General features: G+C 37.8%; 1 protein-coding gene across 1 annotated transcript in view; it reads right to left on the bottom strand.

The window, feature by feature from the left end:
• Positions 1-25,424, bottom strand: part of LOC108043597 (insulin-like growth factor-binding protein complex acid labile subunit) — a 55,910-nt gene extending 30,486 nt beyond the window's left edge. The window contains exons 1-2 of the mRNA XM_044460198.1: positions 24,789-25,424; positions 7,435-7,478 (exon numbers count right to left, since the gene is read on the bottom strand). The gene's annotated coding sequence lies outside the window, so the exon portion shown is untranslated. The remainder of the gene's footprint in view (positions 1-7,434; positions 7,479-24,788) is intronic.
• Positions 25,425-25,663: the final 239 nt, after the last annotated feature.

Genomic DNA, 25,663 nt, shown 5'->3' on the forward strand with positions numbered 1-25,663 from the left:
ATATATATATGGTAAGCAGGCTCACCTTGACAACGCCTCAATTTCAATGGCAAATGTCAAGCTTTTCAGCTGCACAAACACTACCGCTCAAAGTGCCCCAGGGAAAGTACCATTGAGTGAGTGGGAAATTCGTAAAAGAAACATTAATTCCAATGACTAGCTGCGGAAAGAATTTGTTTGCTAATGATAGTGGGACTTATATTTAAACTAGAAATGAGTATGACATGGAAAGACTTATTTATATTCAACCACGAAGAAGAAAAAACAAATATTTACTTTTATGTAAGGTAAATGAATAGATATGATGCATATAAGTTATACCTTTTAATTAGTGATAGGTATAGTTTTTCTGAATTAAAAATCAGGAATAGATTAGAAATCATTCAATTTAACTTTGTGTACACAAAATTCAGATATCAAATAAATTTTAAATTAAAGGAAGCCAATTCTTTAAAAAAATAAATATTTTATACATTATTTGATCGTTGGCAGATATATGAAATAGTCGTCCGGCTTTTATAAAATTAAAACTAAATCGTTAAAGTGAGTGCTTAAACGAAATTAAATTGTAAAACCGTCTGCAGGGTAGAAAAAGTTTATTACAAATGGTTTTTATATTTTTTTTACATCTTCTATTTATTATTTTTAAAAACCTAGTAAATCTGGAAAGAAAAAACGCCAGGCATTTATCATTAAAAACGGCCAAGCGTCTAACTGGCTGCCATGTTGGTTTATCCCTTTGTGGGCGTGGCATTCGCTTGGCAACGCCGCCAGGGGGCGTGTTTGTGTAAATGGCATGCACTGAAACTAGAACCAAACTAAAACACCGAGTCCAAATGGTTTGACAACGACATTGACGCGTCGAGAGTAAGCCCTTGGCCATAGTATCCTAACGAAGGATTTAAAAGCCAGCGAAATGAAGGCTAAAAGGGGACGTGGCTGTAAAGATTTATGCTGACACCTCTAAGGCTAAGGTCAGAACGCAGGGCAAAATGAAATTGGGTTTTAATGCAACTGCAAATGCAGCAAATATTTCATTAAAATTATATTAGGCATCAAAATGCTGCCGCTGCACAGACTATAGTTAAGCAGATGGAGGAAGGGTGGATAAATTTTATTGGACGCTGCACTGCGCTAGGGAAATTCAATTAGTTAGCCAGGATTCTGGGCTCTAGATTCTGGGCCAAGAGCTCGAGGAGAGAATCAAGCCAAGCTGCCGAGAGTTAATCAGTTTTGCTAACTTCATTTGAACAACTAACGGCAGGAAACTTTTGTGCGAGGTGGGTGGCTCCTCGGCGAACGAATCCTGCTGATGAAGTTGACTTAAAGCTCACTCCCTGCAAGGCAATTACACGCACTGCAATCCTTTACAAAACTTTCCCACCGCCATACGTACTTAGGCATGTGTTTGCCGACTAGTGCTGCAAGAATAAGTTTTGATACAAAAGCTACATTAGTCAGTAAAAAAAAGCTAAGGTTGGTTTTTTTAAATTTAAAATTTTTGGGAAAGGGTGTTTTTGAGCTGTATAAAGGTAATTTAGGTAATATTAAAATCTAATTATAGTTTTATGGAAAAACATAGTGATCCAAGATCCAAGATCGAAAAGAATTAAGTATTAAAAATAGAATTTATAAGTAAATATTATATAATAAACTTATAATACATCCTTCAATATGTAATATTTTTCTTCGGTAACAAGTAATTTGATAGAAAATGCTGCTAAAAATGCTACAACATGCTGATTTGGACTTGGCTTTGAAACAGCTAAAATGGCAACGCACTTGCATTCACTCGACAGGCAGGCTAAAAGTTGGCTAGACAAATGTTGCACTTGCATTTCCTGCCTGGCCCAGAGGAGATTTATGACCGGGACAAAAGAGGAATTAAAAGGCCAACTCTGAAGCCCACATTAACCCACATTTCGATAGCGATTTATGGCTGGCAAAATACTTCGGAAATAAATCCAAATGCAACGCATGCTCAATTAGATGTCACAGATACTAATAACTTATTTATTTTGCCATCCGATTAACAAGCACATAAATGATGGAGTACAAATATTAAGCTAAATATCATTGCATTCAGCCAATTGAAAGTGCATTCAAATGACAATGCCGTATCAGCCTTGCAGGTATTTTGAAATTTTAATGAGCGTCGTTTTTGGGTCACTTACTGGCCGCCAATCAAATGCTTGACCCCCAATCAATTTGCACATAAATCAGGGCTCTCTGCCAAGTATAAACAATTACAAAACAATTAAATTGTCACACCGAACAGTGAAGAGCAATGCAAGTCAAGGTTAGTGACGAGGGAAAAGTGTGGCAGTAGGAAAAAGCGCTATCTGTTTGGCTCCTTTCCACTCGGAGCTTTTCCTTTTTCCTCTTGGACATCCGACTGCTGCTCAGTCAACACGTTTCCGCTCTAATGTCCGTGCACTACTAAAAATTTGTATTTTTAAAATTTATTGAAATTATATATCTAAGATTTGTTCATATGCTCAATTATGAAAATCTTACACCATTGTAACGTATGCATTATAAATAATGTATTTTATGTCAAGTCTTTTGAGTATTTATTTGCAGGAACAAACTGTGAAAGAAAGAATGGTAAAGAAACCTTTTAAAGAAAATATTTCATATAAAATTACATTTTTTCCCTCAGTGAAGTCACTCCGCCCGAAGGAGGAAATGGAAAAAGTGCACAACTCGAACACAATATAAACTTCATTGGGCGCCAAGGCCAAATCGAGCTGGCCAGCTCAACGTCTGTTTCCATTATTTATTTGCAGCAAATTAAGCCCGACCCTCCGAATAAAAGCGGCGAACAAACGGCGAAAGGAAAGGCGAACTAGCAGGGCAAGTCAAGTCGAGTGTCAGCATAAATGAAATTTCCCACCACAAACTTCCGGCAAACGGGGAAAAAGGGTGTTCGCTGGATTCATCCCCGTTAACAATGCATGTGCATAACAAAGGGCAAATGTCGGGCTGAACTTTTCACGGTTTCACTTTCCCAACGCCCCTTCATTTCCCCCTTTCGTTGGAAATTGGACCTCGGACATCGACACACTTGGCTGGCGCCATTAAGGTGCAACAAAATGTGCATACGGAAAGTGCTTTCAGCAGGGCACCTTGCATCCGAACCCTGGTATTTCGCACTATTCAATTGCACAATCATTTCCGGTTTGGGCTTACACCCCTAAAAAGCCTTTCAAGCTGACTTCGATTGGGGTTGCACTTTGGAAGATGATTTCCTTTTTATGCAATGTAATATGGGTAAATTGGTAATTGGTAAATGACAGGATATGTCATAAATAGCTTCATTTAATATATGGATATTGCACGAAATGGAAACAGAGTCAAATCGTTTAAATTGAATATTTAAACAAAAAAATATATAGGGTTTAAAGAACACTTTTTTGTTAATATTTTATTCTTAAAAGTTTTCAAGCTTAACAGATAATATTATAACTAATAACAATTTTATTTAAATATTGCTTTTTAAGATATTTTTTTTTTTTTATGTATTTGTATTGCCCAACTACTATATTGCAAGACGACAAACTTTTATCTTTTTTATTGTATCCTTGTAGGTCATCAATACCAAAAAGGATCTAACAAACTTAGTGACTTGCAAAGCTAACTATGCTTTGACTTGCATTTAGAGTTTTTTTCAGGCTGTTCTTTCTTGCAGTTTTTTTAATAAAGACCACTTTCCAGCTGTCTTCCTGTTAATCACTGCACTTATTCCTTTTTCCCCTTGCAACCATTTTGTGGTCGCACACAAATGAGCCGCATCATTTCCGTTTTTTCCCCTCTGCTTTGTAGGTGTGCAAAATGCTTAAACATTTAGGAACTGGGCAGATAACAACGTATAGTCAGGGAGTATAAAAAAAAAAACAATTCTGCCAAGTTCTAGTGAAGCGTTACATTTGTGGGGTTCCGTTCGCTTGAGTTTCAGTTGCCGGCTTTTTGCCTGTTTCTGCTGCTTTTGTGCTAACTTTTTTAATGAACTTGTTGATGTTGCGTGAGTACGTCGCTGTTTTTGCTGATTTTGTTGTACTTGATGTACGGTTTTATATTCTTTTTTTCTGCTGATGCCGGTTGTCTCTCAAATGATTTGCTCAAAGGCGGTGGGATGTGTAGTGCGTGTAATTGACTTGTGAACTCGAACATTTGGCACTCAATTCTTAATTTATGCACTGCAGCGAAACTAAGTCATGGGCGATGACAATAAAATTCGTAGAAAATTTGGTGATGCAATGGGCTTTAAGTAGTTCTATTTTAACTAAAGATTGTTTCTAAAATAAATTATTCTTAAATAAATTATTTTTGTATAGTATTAGGTCTCTTTATTCTCGTTTTAATAATAATTTCAATCTTCTTAATCTCTCTTAAAGTCTAAAATGCCTAAGCATTTAGTTAGCAAACCAAAGGAGATTGAAATGACATTTTTCCAACATTTATGCTATAGGTTTTCAATAGTTTGCTGTTAAAGAATATTTATAAATATAAAGAACACTATTTCGTATTTGTTGTAAGGGTTTTTAATCTCCAATATTCGGTTTAATGATATCTCATTTCATCAAAATCCCAAAGCTGTAGTATTTTGTAAGTGTTTCACATCTCTTAAAGCTCCAAAATACCATGGCATTAATTCAGGCACTCACTTAGGCCTTGGCACACCCCGATTTAGTTGTAAAATATGCAACACACTCCTGGCAATACATTTTTGGCAGCACATGAAGCACCCTCACCCACGGCGGCCAACAACTGCATTATGAATAATTAATTAAAATTTAATTAAAACTGTCTAACTTGGAACTGGGCTCCCCTCCGTCGTAAAAAGTAATGCCGCCTGCGGGCTGCCAAGTCGGGCTAATAAATCAAGAGCGCGTTAACGAAACTGATATGCCATCTCGGCGAAAAATTGGAGCGGGTCGAGAGGAAAGTCCCCTGATGATGGTAAGCCAAAACTTGTAGTCAGCCAGGCATTAAAAGCGCAAGCGACAGGCAAACTGGCAAACTGGCTAACTGGAAATGTAACAATTAATGCCATCAGCTTGCAATATCAACAACGGCAACAGCAGCCAAATAAACAATGGCCACGAGTGGTTAACAATGCCAAACAACGTGGCCAACTACAAAATGGTCCAGTGGTCAGCCATCATGGCCATAGATAAAGGGATATAGTGGGTGATGCAGGGGCATGGATCTGCGGCATGTGTGTTTACATGTTGTTTGGCCAGGGTGGCAAGTGCAAGCTGCATAACTTGTTGACTTGTTCTGACTAATTGTCAAACGAGGGCGAGTATCAGGGACAAATAAATCAAACAAAATAAACCAATCGAGTCGATTATTTTGAGGGCACCAAAATGAAATGCTCAGGTATTCAAAAAAAAACCTATGAGAGACTCAAATAATATTAGCATCAACTGTTTTGTGTTAAAAGATTTAAAAATAATTATGAAAGTTCCATTAAGTGAGGCAAATAAAATAGTCTTCCAGACATTATTGTTATACTAGGAATTCTCAAAAACATTTCAATATTACAATTTACATTAAGTCCTTTACATAGGACGCTATTATTTTAAAAATAAATTCCCATGATTAACCTTTTAAAGGTAAAACGGTGTCTTTAAAATGCTTTTAATTCCAGAATAGCATCGGGTGCATACTTCCATACATTCTCACACATAATTAACTGACCCATTTTATTGTTTTTCCAGCATTCCACAGGAGACCCGAAATACCGGAGTTAAATGTCCGAAAATGGTGCCACATTTTCTACGCATTTTGGTACACACGAGCAAACTAGCATAAAAACGAAGCTAACTCTCGGCACTAATTAAGTCAAAACCTTAGCATTTACCTTGGGGCAGGTGCTTGTAGAGAAAGTATTCGGGGGGTTGGTGCGAAAGGATCCATCTTGGGGGCTACGAGAAGGATGTGTATTAATAGGAAACCCTTGTTGCGAAGGCTTCGAGGCACATAAAAATGTCATATGTCAACTACAGGTTGCCTTGTCAGCACTCATTAAGCTCTTAACCTCATTCGAGCACACACACAGCCTCACTTGGCACTCTCACACAGACACACATATATCCTTACACACTTACACACTTTGCACACATATCCTTACACACACACACACTCACACGGACACTCAGCATCCTGGACAAATGCAAGTGAGCGCTTTATTACCAATGTCGACACGCCCGAGCCTGTAGAAAGCAAAAACGACAGGACAACGGAGCTGGCAGGACTCTGGAATCGGTTAAGCAGCCGGTTCATTGTCCTTTTAGTCCAACTTTAGGGCCCCAACTTGATGGAAAAATTATGAATGTGCAGCTCTCGCGTAATTCGCTTTCTTCCGCTGCCTTTCAATTAATTTAACTCGCCCTGTTTTTTGGCCCTTTTCGCATTTCCTTGGCCCGAATGAATGGAATCAAATTAATTACGGAGACGACGAGCTGATAGCAGTTCGTAGGAAGGATCTGCCGCTTCCTTATGCACATGCATGAAAATTTCTTTTCATAATTTATGCTCCTTCTTCCGGCGTCTCTTTGTGCCGCCTCGTCGTCTTCTCCTTTTCGCCTTTGCCATTCAGTTTAAGGCATTTCCCAAGCGAATCTTATCTGGCCTCTTTATCATTATCAACTTCATCAGTTAGTTAGGCAGTGGGCCAAGTGAGTGGTAAATAACACAGATCGGGTATATTTGTTGGATGTATCAAATGCAAAATAAAGAAAGAAAATCAAAGTATTTTTATATTCAGTGCAAACTATTTTTGGACCTTCTAAAACTTGAACTTACGTTCACTTTTAAAATTGTGCTTTAGGTCTTTGGATTTCAAAACACGATACTTCCTTGTCGATCAATGCTTTTACCATTCCATTTTTACTCTCATATTTTGTTGCCCAGTTTTGTGCATGTGTCTCCACAACTTTTTATGGGAATGTGTGTATGCTCATAATTTGATTTCTCCTCTGTTTGATTAAGGATGTTGAACACACTCCGAATCCACCCACCCATTCAGGGAAAATACATTGGCAGTCGTAGTTTTAGCTTGCAGTCATTTTGCTCTTTGATATTGGATTTCAGACCGCATTTCTTTCATTCCTTCGCATATCGAATTTTCCGCCTTTGAGCCATGGTCAGCATATTGTTAAACAAGTCTCTACTGACCCATTGACTTTTTTGCCGGGAGCCTTTGGCATTTTTGGGTCCAAGTATTTGGCAGCCTTCATGAAAATATTTTCAATAAATGAAACACAAAATACTAAAATAGCCAAAATAAAATTATGGAAACAGAATTATTCCCCGCACTGATGGTATGATAAATGATACAGAATGAGTGCAACTGTCAAAGCATTGAAATCTGTCACGAATGTCAAAACAACTTGGGGAAATCAAATATTTGCAAGCAAAACTTACCCTCTTTTGTGTGGGTTTATTGAACTTTCAACTCGGTCGTCTGTCTGCAATAGATAGTTGTATATATATGATGATTAAAATGCATTAATCAAGTCGAATTAAGCGTATTAAATGTTGACAAAATCTTAATCAGGGACAAGTTATCTTTCTACTTAATTAAGCAAGTAGCAATTCAATTAGTTGGGCAGACAAAGTTACAGCCAAAGTCACTGGGGAATGGGAACTGAGTGAAATCTGTACACAGGTGTGCTAATAAAGACACACATACATATTCCAGGAATTAGAGGTGGGGTCACGGTGAGCCGCAAAATCAGAAATGTTAATTAAAATCACTGAGCGTTGTGCCTAGGCGACAGGCATGCTAAGCAGCCCCAAAGTCTGTGGGGAATTCGTTACCACTGGGTTTCCTCAGAAAGCAGAAAAGCCGGAAAATCCCTGACCACAAAGGTGGAGGCAAGACAAATGTTGCAGATAGCAATCTGCCTGGGTTTATTAAATGTGGTAAAATGATGCCAAATGCAAACAAATTAATTTTGAAGAAGGTACTGGTTTTAAAGGGGATAAGTCTCAAAGTTTAACCAAGAAATTATTTCAATTTTAATGTAGTTGCTATTGCTCACATGCAATTTTAGTTTTTTAAGGTACCTTACATTTTATTTTTATTAAATTGTCAAATTTGTTATGTTTATTAAATTGTCCCTTTTTTACCCAACACGGAAACATCTGTGAAAGGTTTTGTATTAAATTGGAAGCTTTACCAAATTTTGTAGTATCCTAAAAATAATTTTTGCATTTCCTACTTCATTACTTACTTTTAAATTTATTTTAAATAGTTGAAAAAATTATCTATGAGGCCAAGTTAAAAATATTTTTCAACTTTGTTCAAGACTTCAAAGTTGCAAATTTTGTACCCGGCTGCCAAAATAAATACAGGACAAAGCGCCACAGGGACACAACAAAGCAGAATTGCATTTAAAATTCGTAATGGACGTACCGGAAATACAGAATTCCGATCAGGAAGCACAGGGGTCAGGAAATGAAGTGAAAAAATGCCGCAAAAAGTACGCAAAGCCAAAGCGAAAGCTCACAGTTCACACAAAAAACGGAAAACGAAGGTTACAGAATAAACAAAAGAGCAGAAATAGTATTTGTATTAAAAAAGTGCAATGCAAAAGACGGGGAAAGAACAGGGCGACCTTCCCTTTGATCATAAATTGGGTACAATAAATTTAATACATTTTAGCGAGGGCAAGCTCAGAGTCAAAACAATTATTGTGACGTGACCTAAAAGCACCGGCTAAGTTCCTTTAATTTTTCGCCGAGCTGCCGAAGCCGATGGCTTTTAATTTCGTCTGGGTGAAAGTGCTCGATGATTCGAGTTCCGGTCTCGGCAACACGACTCCCGACAACGAGTTGCATTAAAACGGATGCTAACTTTCATTAAAAGCCACTTAACCCGTGCCAGGACAACAGGGACCGCACCACCCCCACTTGGCCAACCACTTGACCCACATGACCCACCGTGGCAGCAACAAAAGCCGACGATGGCACGTGGATACCCCCAATCTCCAGCCCCTGTGTCCAGGATCTCTCGTCCAGGATCCCTGTTAGTTGGCTTAGAGAGCTTAGAAGTGGGGGCGTGTCTGACTGAAGGGGGCGTGGGCGTGGGCGTGGCACTCCTGCACATCGTTAGTAATATTTTTTTCACCGAGCAGTGCAAACTTTTTTGGCAAACACGAAGCCAGAAAGAGATATTTTTAATTAAATTAAATAACAGTGCGAACAAGGAGGACGAATAAGGGGCGACTTGTGGTTTTGGATGAAATGCAAAAGTCAAAAACTACTGCATACTTATGTGGGCGGAAAGTTTCAACCGGATTAGAGATTTTATGTAAAATCTTAAAAGCAAAACGCCCCAAGGGACATCTCCACAGAAAGTTGGTGCAAATATACGGCACCACTTCAGGGATTAGATCAACAAATTGAAAGGCTCCTTTTATTAAAAATATTCTTGCATTCTGTGGCTAATTGTCAAGCAGTTAAAAACTTTATCCAGCCAAAGTTTCTCGCTCAGTCGATAAAGAATATTTTCCAAAGCCACAATGCTTAAAAACTTAAAACTGGTCACATATGTTGCACACATTTCGATTCTCGGAGTCAACGTTCGCTTATTTCTATTTCATTAGCTGCTATTTTTCTTTAATTTTTCGCCGTCAACCAAACAAACAATGGAACCAGAAAAAAGCGGGTAAAGTTGAAAAATGAAAGCGTTGGGGTAAAAAAATAAAAGGAATAATGGTAAGGGGTTCAAGAGGCGAATGGGGACACTGCAGACAAAACTGCAAAAGTTTGGCGATTCTTTCTCGGTTATTTTTGGCACAACTGTTTTCTTTTAATGCCGAAGCGTGAAAACAAAACTTTTTCTGCCTCTCACTCGACACTTTCAAACGACGGCACTAATGGTCTGAAATTGAAATGGATTTTCGAGCTTCTGCAAATATGTTGTCGACTTGAAAAAAACAAACAAACGAATGAGTTTGCCGAGAACATCATATGCATTATTAGCCAAAATGAGCAATCGATTTAAACGAAATGGATGTGAGAGAAATTCAATCTCATCAGCTATTATATGCAATTGATTTTATTAAAGTTTGAGGCTTCTTTAAGCTGCAGTTTAGTTTTGTATTTTGGTTTCAAGAGCTTACGACGTGTATTTTATAGTTTGAAATAACTGGTAAACGCAAAATACAATAAATATATTCATAACTAAAAACATAATATCGCATTTAATAATATTTGTTTTTTTCTTTAATTTCCCCTACCATTTTTCATTTTATGGTAAGCTGTAGTGTCAAAATTAAATGACATCCACATGATAAACTTATTTATTAAAACATTTTCCTTGTTTGTTTACTTACCCAGCTTATGTTCACCAATCTATTAGAAACATTTAAATAAACGTTCAATTTCAAGCCTAAAATTAAAACAATTAAATTTATTGACCCGCTAAGCAAATATGCAAATCAAATGCTAATCAGCGACTTGCTATGAAATTCAATTTTGATATATGGTATCTATTACAAATGACTCCCGCAACCAATTTGCTTGTTTGTTTGTGTGACCCAAATAGAAGTTTGCACACAATTCGGCGCTCAATTTCCGCAAACAAACAGTCGAACAAAAGCCAGCACAAGCGAATGAATAACATTGAACAGTGCGATTCTCAAATTTTGTGCAATTTCAACATCGGTCGAGTCTGGCCTTGCCCAATGCAGTCTGACTTGGCCCGCGGCAGGGATAATTAAAATTAGTAATTGAAAAGGTCCCACAGATACACGGCAGCAGGGAATAGCAAACTTTTCATACTATCACGCCCCCTGGCAATCCATCAAATTCGGCTGCCATCGCTGTAAATTCAATTTTCCACAGCATAAAGCTCGAGAGTGCTAATATTTAGCGAAAGCCCTTCGATCGATGGATTTCTCTGCAGCTAGACAGCTGAAACTTTAAACGGAAATTGATTCCATATTTACCTCTTTCAGAAATTTAAGCAGGGTTTGGAAAAAATCTACTTTCTATAAATTTAGTTCTATATTTTTGTCATTCTATGCAGATTTTTGGTTCCATTTCTGGTTGCCAGCAAAAGCAGCCAAAGTAGAATCTGAATGAGAACGAGCCAAAAAGTGTGGTGCTATTTGGGTCAGAAATGCATTACAAAGTGCTAACTAACTGAAATAAATGGCTTCGATGCGATTTGCCCAACATAAATATTGTACCAACGTTTTTCTGTCGGTAAGGGTAAACAAACTTTTGTGGTCATCCGGTCGGCTAATCGATATTATATGAAGTTACAGAAAGTAAGAACTCAACCCAACGTGTGGTCCCCACATCAAATATATCGCAATCTTTGATTTTTCGGTCTCCGCAGTGCCAACGATTTTCAACATTAATTGAATTCGGTTGCTGGCAAATTCTGTTTTCTCTCTTTTTGGGTTCCTTGAAAACTTAGCACTTGTGGTGAGTGTGGTGACCAAAGAAGAAAAAAAAACAACGCGGCCAAAAATGTCTAAAAAATTAAATTTTTGAAGCGATGCCAAGGGCTCAAGGACGAAGATGCCACAAAATGATTTAGGTTCGCAAATATTTGGCAGAGCAGTAATTAAAAAATTAAAACGACATTTGTTTTAGTCAGATTGGTACTCAGAAAATAAACGGATTTATGCTTAAGACTAAAAAGCATAAATCTTTTGGGTTGTTGTTCTTATAAAGTTTTAACAAAAAATTGTAAATTTAAATTAATATGCTTCATAATGCTATTTAAATCCATAAAGGCAAAGTACTTTCTCAGTTAGCAATATATTTTATGTGCTATATTTTACAGTTTAAAATATTCTCTAAGTCTGCGAGCCTCAATTAAAGTTTCCTACAATTTGGTTTTACATCTGTAGCTTAAATTCGCAGACTCGTCTAGACATCTGCAGTGACTAATTCGCATTACCTTTAGTATGCCTCAGCTAAATTTCCCTGGTCGAAATGTTCCTGCTTTGGGGCTCTGCACTCGAGCACTTTGTCGGTTGCCTCATAAATCTTGAGTGAAAATTTTCGTTTGCACCATAAAAAATTAACAATGCGTAAAGGGGCAGGCAGAAGTTACGAGGCTGACTGTTGTGAGGTTTTAGCGTAAGCCAGGATTTCTGTGAGGTCTTACCAAGCATGTCCCTGCTGCACTTGAGACCCACAAGCACTCGCACACACACATACACACTGCACCCGCACACTTCGGTATGCCAGTGTGTGTGTGAGTGGGCAGCCATAAAGGTTTTGTGGTCCAGTTGGGCAGCCTCGTTGGATGCCCTCATATACGCCTCATCGCCTTCAAGAGTGCACAGGGACATAAATGTTAGAAAATCAGAAACGAGTCTACTATTCAGACTTAAATAAAATTTCAGTAATTTGACTTAAAGAAATTTCTGACAAGGTTTTTCAAAATTAAATTAAATTTAAATAAAAAAGTATTTGTTGGCAAACATTCTTCAACAACATTTTTGATATTTAAAATATTATAAATAAAACAATGTTCGAGTTCAGTAATAAATCACCTAATTAAGAATATATGGAAAACAAATATTCCTATGCCGTATTTTTTTTGCAGTGTTGACTGGGATGTGGGTCCGATATTTGCGGTCACTTCTTCGACTCTGCATTAAGGAAGCCGGAACATGCGATTTCCCTCCGCTCTTGTTTAATTTTATATGGCCTTGCCTTGGAGTGAATTGGATCCTGGGATCCTCTGCCTGTGACTGTCTATCTGGATGTCAGTCAGTCCATTGCCCGTAAGTGCATTGGGGAGTATCCTGCGCACTTCACATGATGTCCTTAATTGTGAATATGTGTTAATGTATTCCCTTTAGCACGTTAACATTTATTTTGCCATTTTAAATACTCCCAATCTGGCTTTAAGCCCGGTGAAAGAGAGTCGGGGAAAAGGATCCTTGTCCAACGTGACACTGAACACGTTTTAACGATGAGAAGCTTCTGGCCCCAGCCTTCATAACTTATGCCCATAGATAAGCGAATTCAGGCTCTTCGTCCTTCGTCCCCCTTTTCGTCCTTGCGGTTGCCCCGCACATTGTTGTTCCTGGTCTTTTTTTTCGGTGGTTCGTTGTAGGAATTTTTGGGTTTTGGGTTGGGGGCGGCCCCTTTTAATGCTGCTGGCCATTTAAACAAATTATGAAATTTTCATAATTTCGTATTGTAAATGCTTTAAGCTCAGACAAAATTAAAAGCGGCAAGTTCTTGGAAGAAAAATTTTAATGGGAAATTAATAATGCATCTGAAAGAGCAAATTTTAAAGTTATATTTCAAATTGCTTGAGATATAAATATTAAGATTTAGGAAGAACCATTTAAAATAAATACGACACTGTTCTTAGTCCAAAATGATTAAGTTATAAATAGCTTTAAATTACTTTTTTTTAGCCAATTTCCCATCAATCTGGGCTTAAGCTCCTTGGCAAACCGCATCAAAGAATGAGCCTGTAGTTCGATAACCGCAATCGGGGCTCCACACATCCCGACCGAGCTTAATTTATATTTAATTGTGCTGACCACATTGTTGGCACGTTACACCTCAAATTGTAATTATTTCCTTGATGGACTCGGCCACTCAGTGCACGTGCCATTAATTATGAAAATATTGCCCAAACACTTCTGGCCGAAAAGATGCTTTACTAGCTACCTCTCTCTTTCGCACTTATGTTCCGTCTCTTTCAGCACACAAACACAACAAAAGGCAGAATTTTCCTCTTGCCGGCACTTACATTAAATTTAAAGTATTTACCACAATATTTTCGCTACACTTCCCTCAAATTGTATTTTCAGTTCGCCATTTGTTACATTGCGCACATCAAGTATTTCTGCAGGGGTGTGTGTGTATTTTATAAAATATATTGTGTTTTTTGAGTTTTCGTCTGGGCGGGAAAACTCTGTTTTCCGTTTTTGTTTGCGGGAGCTGCTTTGCCTCCTTTGTGGCTTCCTCCGTGATTTTTTTTAAGAACGTGTTTGTGGGTTTTACGGTAGCCAAAGTGTGATTTTGACTGGACGCAACAGTAAGAAATGGTCTATTTGTTGCTAAAGTTGCTAAAAGTAATTTAAACGTGAATTACTAAAAATTTTGACATACGATTTAAAGGAGAATTAGGATAGGATACATCTCGACCTATGTATATATTTAGAATAAAATTGGTTTCTGGATTATCTGAAAATGTACGAAGTACATTTTCCTATTTGATCTCTAAGCAGATTTCGTTTTTAATTTTCCAGGTAATCCACAATTCGATCTCGTTATTTGCCAACCTTTTTCTCCTTTTCAGCCAAAATGCATGTAATATTTACTGAACTAAATTAAGGACATGAAAAATCCATGCCAAATTTAGCACGAGGCAAGACGAGAAACTGAAATTGAATAACTTGCTGGATGGTTAGTGGGTGAAAAATGTCTTAATGAAAATTAGGCACCCAGACGATATTGTTCGTGGGCCAACTGGCAAACTGATTCGGGCTGACTTCTTAAGACGCCAGGACACGTAGGCACCGGCAGCCGCAGGACATTTACGGCAGTTAAATTTTTGGCCACCACCGAATAGACCCCAAAAACGTGCAATTATTCAAAGTACGGAAAGAGTTTTCGCATTAAACGTGTAACTTTTTAGGACGCAAATGCGGAATGGGAACCGAGGAAATTGTTCATAAGTTGGAGACAACTTTCGTTTAACTTCTTGCGGCTGAAACGCGGCAAAGGAAACATTTTCATTTTCATTCCAGTCAGCATCTAATTTATTGCCGCAATTTGCCTAGCGCGCCTTGTCTGCCGTTGTTGCTGCATATTAATTTAACATAAACGGCTCACAACCATCGCCAAATTGCCCCCAAAATGATTACACGACACTGCGCCTTGTTGTCCTCGATATCCTTGCAGGCTTTCTGACGATGTTGTGGATTTGGCAGCGCGCCGCTCGAGATCAACATCAAATTACCCTAATCAAATTGTCATTACGCATATTTTAAGTAAATGAGTGCGTGAATTTAGATCAAATTAGCAGGCGGCAGCAACTGGCTGACATTTAATTTACATGTGATTTCGTCGAGTACATTTTTTATGAGCCTCTCGAATAGGAAAGTTAATGCATTAGGAAATTCTCATTTAATTTAAAAGTTCAGAGAGGAAATTTTTTGCAAGTGAAAAATGTATTCTGTTTAAATTCCCAGTTATTAGTCTTTTTATAGCTTGAAAATCAGTTATAAAGGCAAAGGCAATCACTGTTAAAAAGTATAAAGAAAACAATGATCCTGACAATTCAATCAAAACATTAAACCGTGAGTAATTTTTTTTTAATAATTTTACATTATTTCTGGCTACTCTCCTTAATTTAAATACGTTACACACATAAATAACCTATTTTCCTACATGGATACAAGAATAAACTTCACCAAAACCTCAGCACAATGTATTAATGCCAAGTTAATTATTTTTCCTGCCACAATGGCTCCCTCCTCTCTTCACTCAAACACGTGCTGGAATTTATCCTTACTGCCAGTGAGAAGTTCCGCAAACAAAGTCCAGTTTTGTTGAGTACTGCAAATTAATCAGGAACGGGTTAACCGCTTAGATGTTGAGGCGCACACAGGCTTCCTCCCACTGAGATGCTCGCCAAACAAAATAAAGCTTAGTTAGCAAGCAGTTTAGAAAAGTTGCGAGGAAAAAAATAAGTAAATATAGAACGGAGCGTATAAAACTACTAACAAGACATAAATGGACGAAGAATAAGCAAGGATAACTGAAAACTTTGGTGTGGGGAAAGGGAGCATAGTGGAATAGCACATGCGGAGAACAAAGTTCCCGGAAAACACCTCAAGAATCGTGGGGATGGGGTGAACTTTCCACTGAGCTGAAGCTGAACTTTTATTTGTTTGACTCGTGAGCAACAAACTTTGCCTCGATGTTCTTTCCTCCAGTTCAACTAGTCTGTTGTTTCCCCCTTAATCAGTCAGTGATGCTGGAGTACAAATTTTTAAAAAAGAGTCAAAGTGTCATAGTACTAAATTAAATAATATTATAATTATTTCTTTACTGCAAATGGATGTATAAATGCAGTAAGTTTACCTTAAATAAAAGCCAAAAGCAATTTGAGCCATTGAATTCACAAATCAGGATGCTTAATGAAACTTGATCAAAGTTTTAAAAAGAGAATAGTGAGTCTTCAAAGCTATTCAGAATATATAATAAATTTATAAATTTCTATTTAAATTTTTTTCAGATCAAGTACCTAAATAAATTCCTTAAATTGGATTTTTTTAAAAAAGTTCTCAGCCATTTAGGATAGCTAGACCAGTCCAGAAAATCGCCAAGTCGGCAAAACTAAACACAAGGCAACCCCAAGTGGAACCAAAACGAGCAGAAGAACCGCTCGCCAAGTGCACTCCAAATTACTCGAATGATACTTGATGGTTGCAATCAGCAGAGAACCCCGACCGACATCTAACTTCATTATTTTGATAGCAATTAGCAAATTGAGTTCTATAATATTTCTGTTGTCCGGCTTGCAGTGCTCCCTTTGAGTAGTTTTAATTTTATTGTGTGTCTCGTGTGTGGCGAAACGTTGTCAAGCAATTAGTGCAGCACGACTGGCTTTTCCTTTTTCCGGCGGGGACCACTCTGCGTACGTTTTATATAGGGATCTTTTTGGCATTTCGCTTTATTTGCGAACACTTGGCATTGTAATTAACTTGCACACCCCAAAAATAACTGACCTCGAGTAGGAATTCCGCCACTGACTTTTTATACCCTTGCAGAGGGTATTATAATTTCAGTCAAAAGTTTGCAACGCAGTGAAGGAGACATTTCCGACCCTATAAAGTATATATATTCTTGATCAGCATCACCAGGAGAGTCGATCTAGCCATGTCCGTCTGTCCGTCCGTCTGTCCGTCTGTCCGTCTGTCCGTCCGTCTGTCCGTCTGTCCGTCCGTCCGTTTCTACGCAAACTAGTCCCTCAGTTTTAAAGCTATCTGCTTGAAACTTTCCCAAAAGTTGTCTTTCTATTGCAGGTAGTATATAAGTCGGAACGAGCCGGATCGGGCCACTATATCATATAGCTGCCATATAACTGAACGATCGGAAATGCCATATCTTTGGTGTTTTTAAAGTTAGGAAGTTGGGATTTTCTATGGGTTTTATTTTTGGCTAAAAAATCCGACCTGCCAAATTTCATAAGGATCGGACGACTATATCCTATAGCTGCCATATAACTGATTGATCGGAAATGCCATAACATTGGTGTTTGTAAAGTTAGGAGGCTGGGATCTTCTATGGATTTTATATTTGGTTAATCAATCCGACCTACCAAATTTCATAAGGATCGGCCGACTATATCTTATAGCTGCCATATAACTGATTGATCGGAAATGCCATAACATTGGTGTTTGTAAAGTTAGGAGGCTGGGATCTTCTATGGATTTTATATTTGGTTAATCAATCCGACCTACCAAATTTCATAAGGATCGGCCGACTATATCTTATAGCTGCCATATAACTGAACGATTGGAAATGACATAACTTTGTTGTTTTTAAAGTTAGGAAGTTGGGACTTTTTTTAAGTATTAAGAATGCATCATATGAATAATTTTGGAGAATATAATTTATAGAATATTCTGCAAGGGTATATCAACTTCGGCTCCGCCCGAAGTTAGCTTTCCTTTCTTGTTTTTAGTTGATTCCCGGTCGGGGCAGCTGATAAAACACGGATACGCTGACACCGCAAACAGATTGTGGGAGAGTCAAACATTCAAAAAGGTTATCTTTTTACCCAAGGCTTACACAGAAAAAAATATGTCATAATCACAAGCTTAAGGAAAAATATTTAGTTTACTTTAAACTCGAATGAATTCTAGAGATAAAGTTTTTAGAAATTTCTCTAAAAAATAAAACTTGAATTTTTTAAACACCTCAATATGTTTATCACCTTAAAAATGCATTGAAACATAAATGAGTTACAAAATGGGTTTGCCACCTCTTTTTTCTGCATGTGGTATTTGTGGACAAAATAGAGTATCAATTAAACATTTTTCAATATGACTTTTTCGGCTAATAAAATATATCTCTCCCCATAAATCGATATAAATTGTTCGAAATTGTCTCAAAGCCAAAAGTTTATATTGCAAAATAGGTGATATATTTAAAAAAAAAACGTGATTGTAAAAATGGCCAGTTTATAGCGAAGTTAGTTATGCATGTAGTTTAGCTTAACCTTTTACGTTTCCCCATCTACACCCACTTTAATGGCTCAATCATGTCTGCAATTGTTATGTTCCTGAACCATTTAACCTCATTGCCGGCCAAATGAACTGGAAACACAATTTCTCAGTGCCTGATTTGTCGCCATGTTGTTCCCACACACACGATTCCCGGCGATAATCCCGATAATATTATGAATATGAGCGGAGAATATGATACTTTAAGCTACAATACATTGTGTTTTATGTTTATTTGGCAACGGTTACATAACCGGGCCACATCCCGTTGACAAAGCCAGTTGAAACTTGGCATCGCATTGATCCATGTTGACAATTGTTCGGCGGGTCGCGGAATATAAATAAATATGCCAAGTTATTCGCATACTTTTACACTCGGCTGCTCATCGCACTGTGTGTGGTCCCAAATCCCAAGGAGCGGGGGAAAAGAGATTTGTTTTCGGATTCGCTACTGGAACAGTTTATTTTTATTGCCGCGCGTCGCGACTTCGCCATATCGATGCCGATGCCGCCTGACAGAAGGCAAATGCACCCATTTGTCATTTGGACAACGAGCTGACAACAGTTCAGTGCCACTTGTCACAGCTGAGCTGGGGAAAATGCCGGGCCGGCAGAAATCCCAGTGGCAGGCCCTTCAAACTGTTTACTTTAAAAGTGTACGAAAAAAATGCAAAGTACCTCCCTGTCATCAAATGGTAAAATCCTTTTTTTCGGCGTAATGGGCTGCACACACAAAGTGCTTTTAATTAAGCATCGATATGTGCTTAAATATGAAATGCTCTTACATATTTAATTAAAGGAAATTGTATTTCGCTGCCATCTACAAAGGGACTTTGTCCTCATTTTTAATTGCGTATTTCATGCATTTTAATACGACTGCCCACATAAAAGACAGCTACCCAAACCCAAAAGAAATTGTAATGAGCTCACCAACCAAAAAGGGAAAAATTACAAACGCCAAAAAAAAAAAAATAAAATAAAATTGCAAGCAAATTAAAAGCAAGGGAAACCCATAAATTTTATATGGCTTTCAACCAGCGAGATCTGGTGAAGCACATTGATATGAAATTAAACTCAGGCTGCTAATCAAATGTAAGCACATTTAATGTTTAAATAAACAGAAATGAGTTGATCTGGCGCAAATAGAACAGTCGTCATGAATGGAGACAAGAGCCTGAAAGGACCTAAGCTGGCTTAAGCCTCAGTCCCATGTTTTTTCCTTTGATTAAGTCCCGCATAAATATTTATGTGCAGCAGCAGAAAAAATGCGCATTCATGACGGCAAATTGGGATTTAATTGAGAAGTAAAATATATGAAGCACGTGGCTTGGTCCAAAATAAATACTTCTAAAGGCAACGAATTAGAAATATCCATCGTTTGAGATTTAATTAGAGAAAAATCAGGCCAAAATGTAAATAAATGGAACTTCAAACATGTTAAGTAATACAAATTAAGAAGAATTTTATTTCGCTTTGAAAATAATATTCCTTTGAAAACAATATTCCTTTGAAAACAATATTCCAATAATAAAATTGTTTATGTTATCTCTTATACTTCTTATGTTATTAAACGCATTTCAATCATCAACTCTTTAATACCCCTTTTATTCCATAATCATTAAACTCCTGAAATAAACTTCAAAATAAAAGCAAACACATGCGTTTTGCGATGCTTCTGTTCTCGACGACGCCACTTGAAAAAATAATATAAATTGAGTTATTGAGTTAGCAGTGGTGTTCTCATCGCCGAAAAAGCTGAAACAAAACACAAATACGGGCCACGAGAGGCACTTTCAGTCTTGGCAAACAAAACAAAGTCACCGAAGACTGAGAATTTGTGTGTATTTTTGTGGGGATATTTTTGTGCCGAACTCAGCCCTCGTTTTATTCCTTTTGAAGTGGCACGAAAAAAGAAGCACAAAGTTTGGTTTATGTCTGCTTCTGTGGGGCATAATTTGCTTTAAAGACTTTAACGCTTTTTTAATAATTTTTTATTGTCAAGAAAATCTTCTGGGCATTATTTGCATTTGGGAAGTTTTAAGTGCCAACATCGCGGCAGTTCTTTGCAAACTTTATTTGCGTCTTAGTTTAATTTCTGAGTGTATTTGGACTGTTTAAAAAGTTTAATAAACGGTTTAACTCGTAAAGCAAACAGAGAAAGCACAACAGAAATATTCAATATATGCTCGTTAATTTAGAGGTTGAATTACTAAAATTTAATACAATCATCCTTAATAGTATTAAATAATTGAATAAACAGGAAAATAATTCTATTAAAGCCGAAGTTTGTGGAATATTGGCTTTTCAGCCAATCAATAGCCGTGCAACAAACATTAGCTTCAAGGACACTCTCGATTTTTTTCGAATTAATCCCATTGTTCGCCGATATTGCGAGGCAATATTTTTGGCCCACATTGATGCGTTCGTTTATATTAAATTTGCATATGGACATTTGCATAGGTCACCGCTTCACTTTGAAAAAAAAAGATAAAAAAAGCTTTTGCGTTTGCTTTGCAACAGTGTGCAGTGAAAAACCACAAAAGTGGGGAAACGGCAGGCAAATAAACGGGACTGGGATTGAATTGTCACAGCTGCAATTTTTCAAATGTCAAATCAAAACAGAAAACCAATTACTTTCGATGATTAATTACCATTTTCGAAGGAACAAATGCTGGAGACCGCAGAATGATTTTGATTGCGAAGCGGGCAAGCAGTTGGTTTGATTTATGATGCGATCAACCCTTTGCTGACAAGTCCCCGATGTGACGTGCCTTTCGGCCCCCATTCCCGCAGGATACCCATCGCAAAGTCTTGTGAACTTCGTCCGCCGACATGGAAATCACCTTAAAATTCATAAGTTTGCCCGGGGGCAGAAAGGGAAAATTTAGGAGAAACTCTAGAGGCGTCAGGCAGAAACCTCAAGTAAAACAGCAGCTGCATGTCATTAACTATATGAGCGCCAGGGCGTAATCCTCTCCACTTGGCGCTCAACATGGCGGATGCGTAACGCGACCAACTTTTCAACGCTTCATTTTTCGCACATTTAGCGCACCCACTTTTTGGAGTGTGTGACGCGACACCTTTATGCCCATACTCCAGGATATTTTTCACTTTTTTTTTGCTATTTTGTTGTCATCAAAGCGGTGGATTATGCGCACAAAAAACGAGAGTTTATGTATGAAATTATGCAAAGCAGACCAGCAGACGATAATGACGATGGTTAGGAATCCTGCGGCTGATGACGATAATTTCCACAAGCCAGGACTCTTTAACCCGTCAAGGCCGCCGCGAAAGCGAAAATGAGTTCGGCTTTGTTCCATTATAAATGCATTTTTTTTTTGCGATTATTATGATTAAGATGAAAAGTGAAATTTTGTGTGCTTGCATGGAAATTTCATATTATACCCTTGCAGAGGGTATTATAATTTTGGTCAAAAGTGTGCAACGCAGTGAAGGAGACATCTCCGACCCTATAAAGTATATATATTCTTGATCAGGATCACCTCCTGAGTTGATATAGCCATGTCCGTCTGTCCGTCTGTCCGTCTGTCCGTCTGTCCGTCTGTCCGTCTGTCCGTCTGTCCGTCTGTCCGTCTGTCTGTTTCTACGCAAACTAGTCTCTCAGTTTTAAAGCTATCGTATTGAAACTTTGCACACACCCTTCTTTCCTTTGCACGCAGTATATATGTCGGAACGGCCGGGATCGGCCGACTATATCCTATAGCTGCCATATAACTGATTGATCGGAAATGCCATAACTTTGGTGTTTGTAAAGTTAGAAAGTTGGAATTTTCTATGGGTTTTATATTTGGCTAATCAATCCTACCTACCAAATTTCATAAGGATCGGCCGACTATATCCTATAGCTGCCATATAACTGATTGATCGGAAATGCCATAACTTTGGTGTTTGTAAAGTTAGAAAGTTGGAATTTTCTATGGGTTTTATATTTGGCTAATCAATCCTACCTACCAAATTTCATAAGGATCGGCCGACTATATCCTATAGCTGCCATATAACTGATTGATCGGAAATGCCATAACTTTGGTGTTTGTAAAGTTAGGAAGTTGGAATTTTCTATGGGTTTTATATTTGGCTAATCAATCCTACCTACCAAATTTCATAAGGATCGGCCGACTATATCCTATAGCTGCCATATAACTGATAGATCGGAAATGCCATAACTGATTGATCGGAAATGCCATAACTTTGGTGTTTGTAAAGTTAGAAAGTTGGAATTTTCTATGGGTTTTATATTTGGCTAATCAATCCTACCTACCAAATTTCATAAGGATCGGCCGACTATATCCTATAGCTGCCATATAACTGATAGATCGGAAATGCCATAACTTTGGTGTTTGTAAAGTTAGGAAGTTGGGATTTTCTGTGGGTGTTATATTTGGCCAATCAATCCGACCTACCAAATTTCATAAGAATCGGCGGACTATATGATATTGTTTTCCATTTAGAATCTGTCGTCGATTCATTTTTTATACCCTTGCAGAGGGTATTATAATTTTGGTCAAAAGTGTGCAACGCAGTGAAGGAGACATCTCCGACCCTATAAAGAATATATATTCTTGATCAGGATCACCTCCTGAGTTGATATAGCCATGTCCGTCTGTCCGTCTGTTTGTCCGTCTGTCTGTCCGTCTGTCTGTCCGGCCGGGATCGGACGACTATATCCTATAGCTGTCATATAACTGAACGATCGGAAATGCCATAACTTTGGTGTTTGTAAAGTTAGGAAGTTGAGATTTTCTATAGGTTTTATTTTTGGCCAATCAATCTGACCTACCGAATTTCATGAGAATCGGCCGACTATATCTTATAGCTGCCATATAACTGAACGATCGGAAATGCCATAACTTTGGTGTTTGTTAAGTTAGGAAGTTGGGATTTTCTATGGGTTTTATTTTTAGCCAATCAATCCGACCTATCAAATTTCATAAGGATCGGCCGACTATATCCTATAGCTGCCATATAACTGAACGATTGGAAATGCCATAACTTTGGTGTTTTTAAAGTTTGGAAGTTGGGATTTTTGATGAGTATTAAGAATGCATCATATGAATAATTTTGGAGAATATAATTTACAGAGTATTCTGCAAGGGTATATCAACTTCGGCTCCGCCCGAAGTTAGCTTTCCTTTCTTGTTTTAATTACAATTTGCTTCGGCCGCAAGTGACCCAAATTTAAATGTACATATATATAAAGAAAGGTTCTTTCAACCCTTTTGGCGACCGACAGTGTCCTCAGCTGCATGCCTGGCTGCATAATTATGTTGCCAAACTGGTTGGCTGACCAGCAAAAAATACAAAGGGGAAAAAACCCTAAAAGTCGAAAGCCCAAGTTACTTGAGCATGACGAATGGCTTTGTCGAGTTTACCACTTCTTCGGAAGATTTTATTAAAAATTCCTTTGGCACAGGTGTAGTTTGGAAAAAGTTTTCAATTCGCCTTCTGCCAAATAATTGGATGGTTTTTTTTTAGAATTCTTTTTACTCTTAAGGCTGATAGAACCTGTTGTCAAAGATTAAATATTAATGGCTTCCATTAATATCATCCTCGGCCATCCAAAACCAATAATGTCGCGATATTTATGGGCGCTTATTTATGCTCGAGAAGTTACCATTTGAAAATCGATAATAACATTGAAGTTACTCATTGATTTATTATACTCAGCTTTGGGATGTACTTAATTTCAGCCTCTAAACAAATTACTTTTTTTGAGGAAACCGCTTTAAATGGAAACCCTCTAAGGGCGGAAGTAGAAACGATCTGATATGGTCGCGAGTCCGCAGGTAGTGTTCATTTTGCGGTTTCTGATTGTCAAGTCAAACGAGCAGGTGTAAATCAATCGCCCCTCAGAGGTAACTTCTCATGCGGTGAAAAGATACGTGCGTTTTGTTTAGGGAAAAAGTAAATATTAATAGCTTTTTCATAAAACCAATTGCAGTTACTTTTTTTTAAGTTTTTGGCCTTGTTATGCAATAAAAGCTAAAGCGAAAAACCCAAATTCGATTATACCGATTTATAAATAAGTATCAGTTACTAAAATAAATTGAATTTCAGATTTATTGATAGCATAACATAAATTAACTACATTTGATTAAAGCACTTTATTTCTGATTTTTGTTTAATAACCTTGGCATGTACAAGCATAAAAAATAATAAATACAAGCCACTGGAAATAAAAAAAAAACAAATTATGAAGTTAATAGTTATTCAAAGAGTTTTTTGTACGGACGACTATAAATACTTCTCAGTAACAAAAAATACTAATATATGAAAATGTAGTAATTTAAAATAATTGTCGCTTGAAAAGACATTTCATCTTATGTATTTATTGGAGCCGTTTTTCTTTTACTTTTTCAGATTGATACAAATTTCCTCATGCGTTCCAAAATGGGGCAAATAATAAAAGTAAAATCACAAATCTGACCTCCTTTTCCCGAAACAATCTAATTTACGCATGAGATTAGTTCCAGGAAAATTCTATCTAAACATTGTAAATAAAATTCAGGGATTCTCCGGCAAACTTACCCTATGCACAGCGGCATGTAAATCGAAAATTACCAGAAATTGTCACTTTACATCACGCCTGCTGCAGGACCCATAAATCATGGTGCACTCACACGGTGGCTCACGAAGCCGCAATCTGGTCTAGTATTTTGGCAGTGGGTATGTGTGAATATTCAAATCAGTTTCTGGCTGCCAATAAATGAAATTCGCTACACACTCTCACTCACTGAGCATACACTACCAAACACACACACAGACGAAACACACACACGAAATGAGTGGGAAAATTCGAATGGTCCCGTGTATTTAGCAAATGAACCGTACTTTCTGTTTACTTTCCCGGCTTCTGTTTTACTTTTTTGGTAACGCGCACTAATCAAACTTTACAGACGTTGCACAGCAATGCGATCAGCGGAACAGAATTAAATTAAATGCCAGATGAATGGCAGCATCATTACGAGGGCAACACTTTTTGGCCGCCAATTAACTCGCCCGAATTCAATTAGGCCAGGGCTCCGGGATTTAGTCCTGATTTGTGGCCAAGTACACAGGCGTCTCAGCTTATCTGCCGGATCTGCGGCAATCCTACGCATAAAGTACGCTAAAAACACTGCTGCAAAATGCCACTGAATCGAACAGCAAACCGCGCTATCCGCAAACCAAACGAACACTGAAGTCGGCCGAAAGCGCGCAGAAAGTTAAATCCGAAGTCGAGAACGGCGCTCGAGCTTCCAACGGTTCGAGGCAATCCGAGCGACAGTTGCAACATGTTGCAACTCAGTTCGGGCATTCTATGTTTTTGAGTACGGACTTCCGATCTTTGGTTTGAGGTCCAAGCCATAACTCCTACGCATTCTGTTCTTAGAATTCTTTAATGGATTAATCTTCATAAAACA

This window comes from Drosophila rhopaloa, unplaced genomic scaffold (genome assembly GCF_018152115.1).
Source record: "Drosophila rhopaloa isolate 14029-0021.01 unplaced genomic scaffold, ASM1815211v1 contig_2, whole genome shotgun sequence".
Taxonomy (NCBI): Eukaryota; Metazoa; Arthropoda; class Insecta; order Diptera; family Drosophilidae; genus Drosophila; species Drosophila rhopaloa.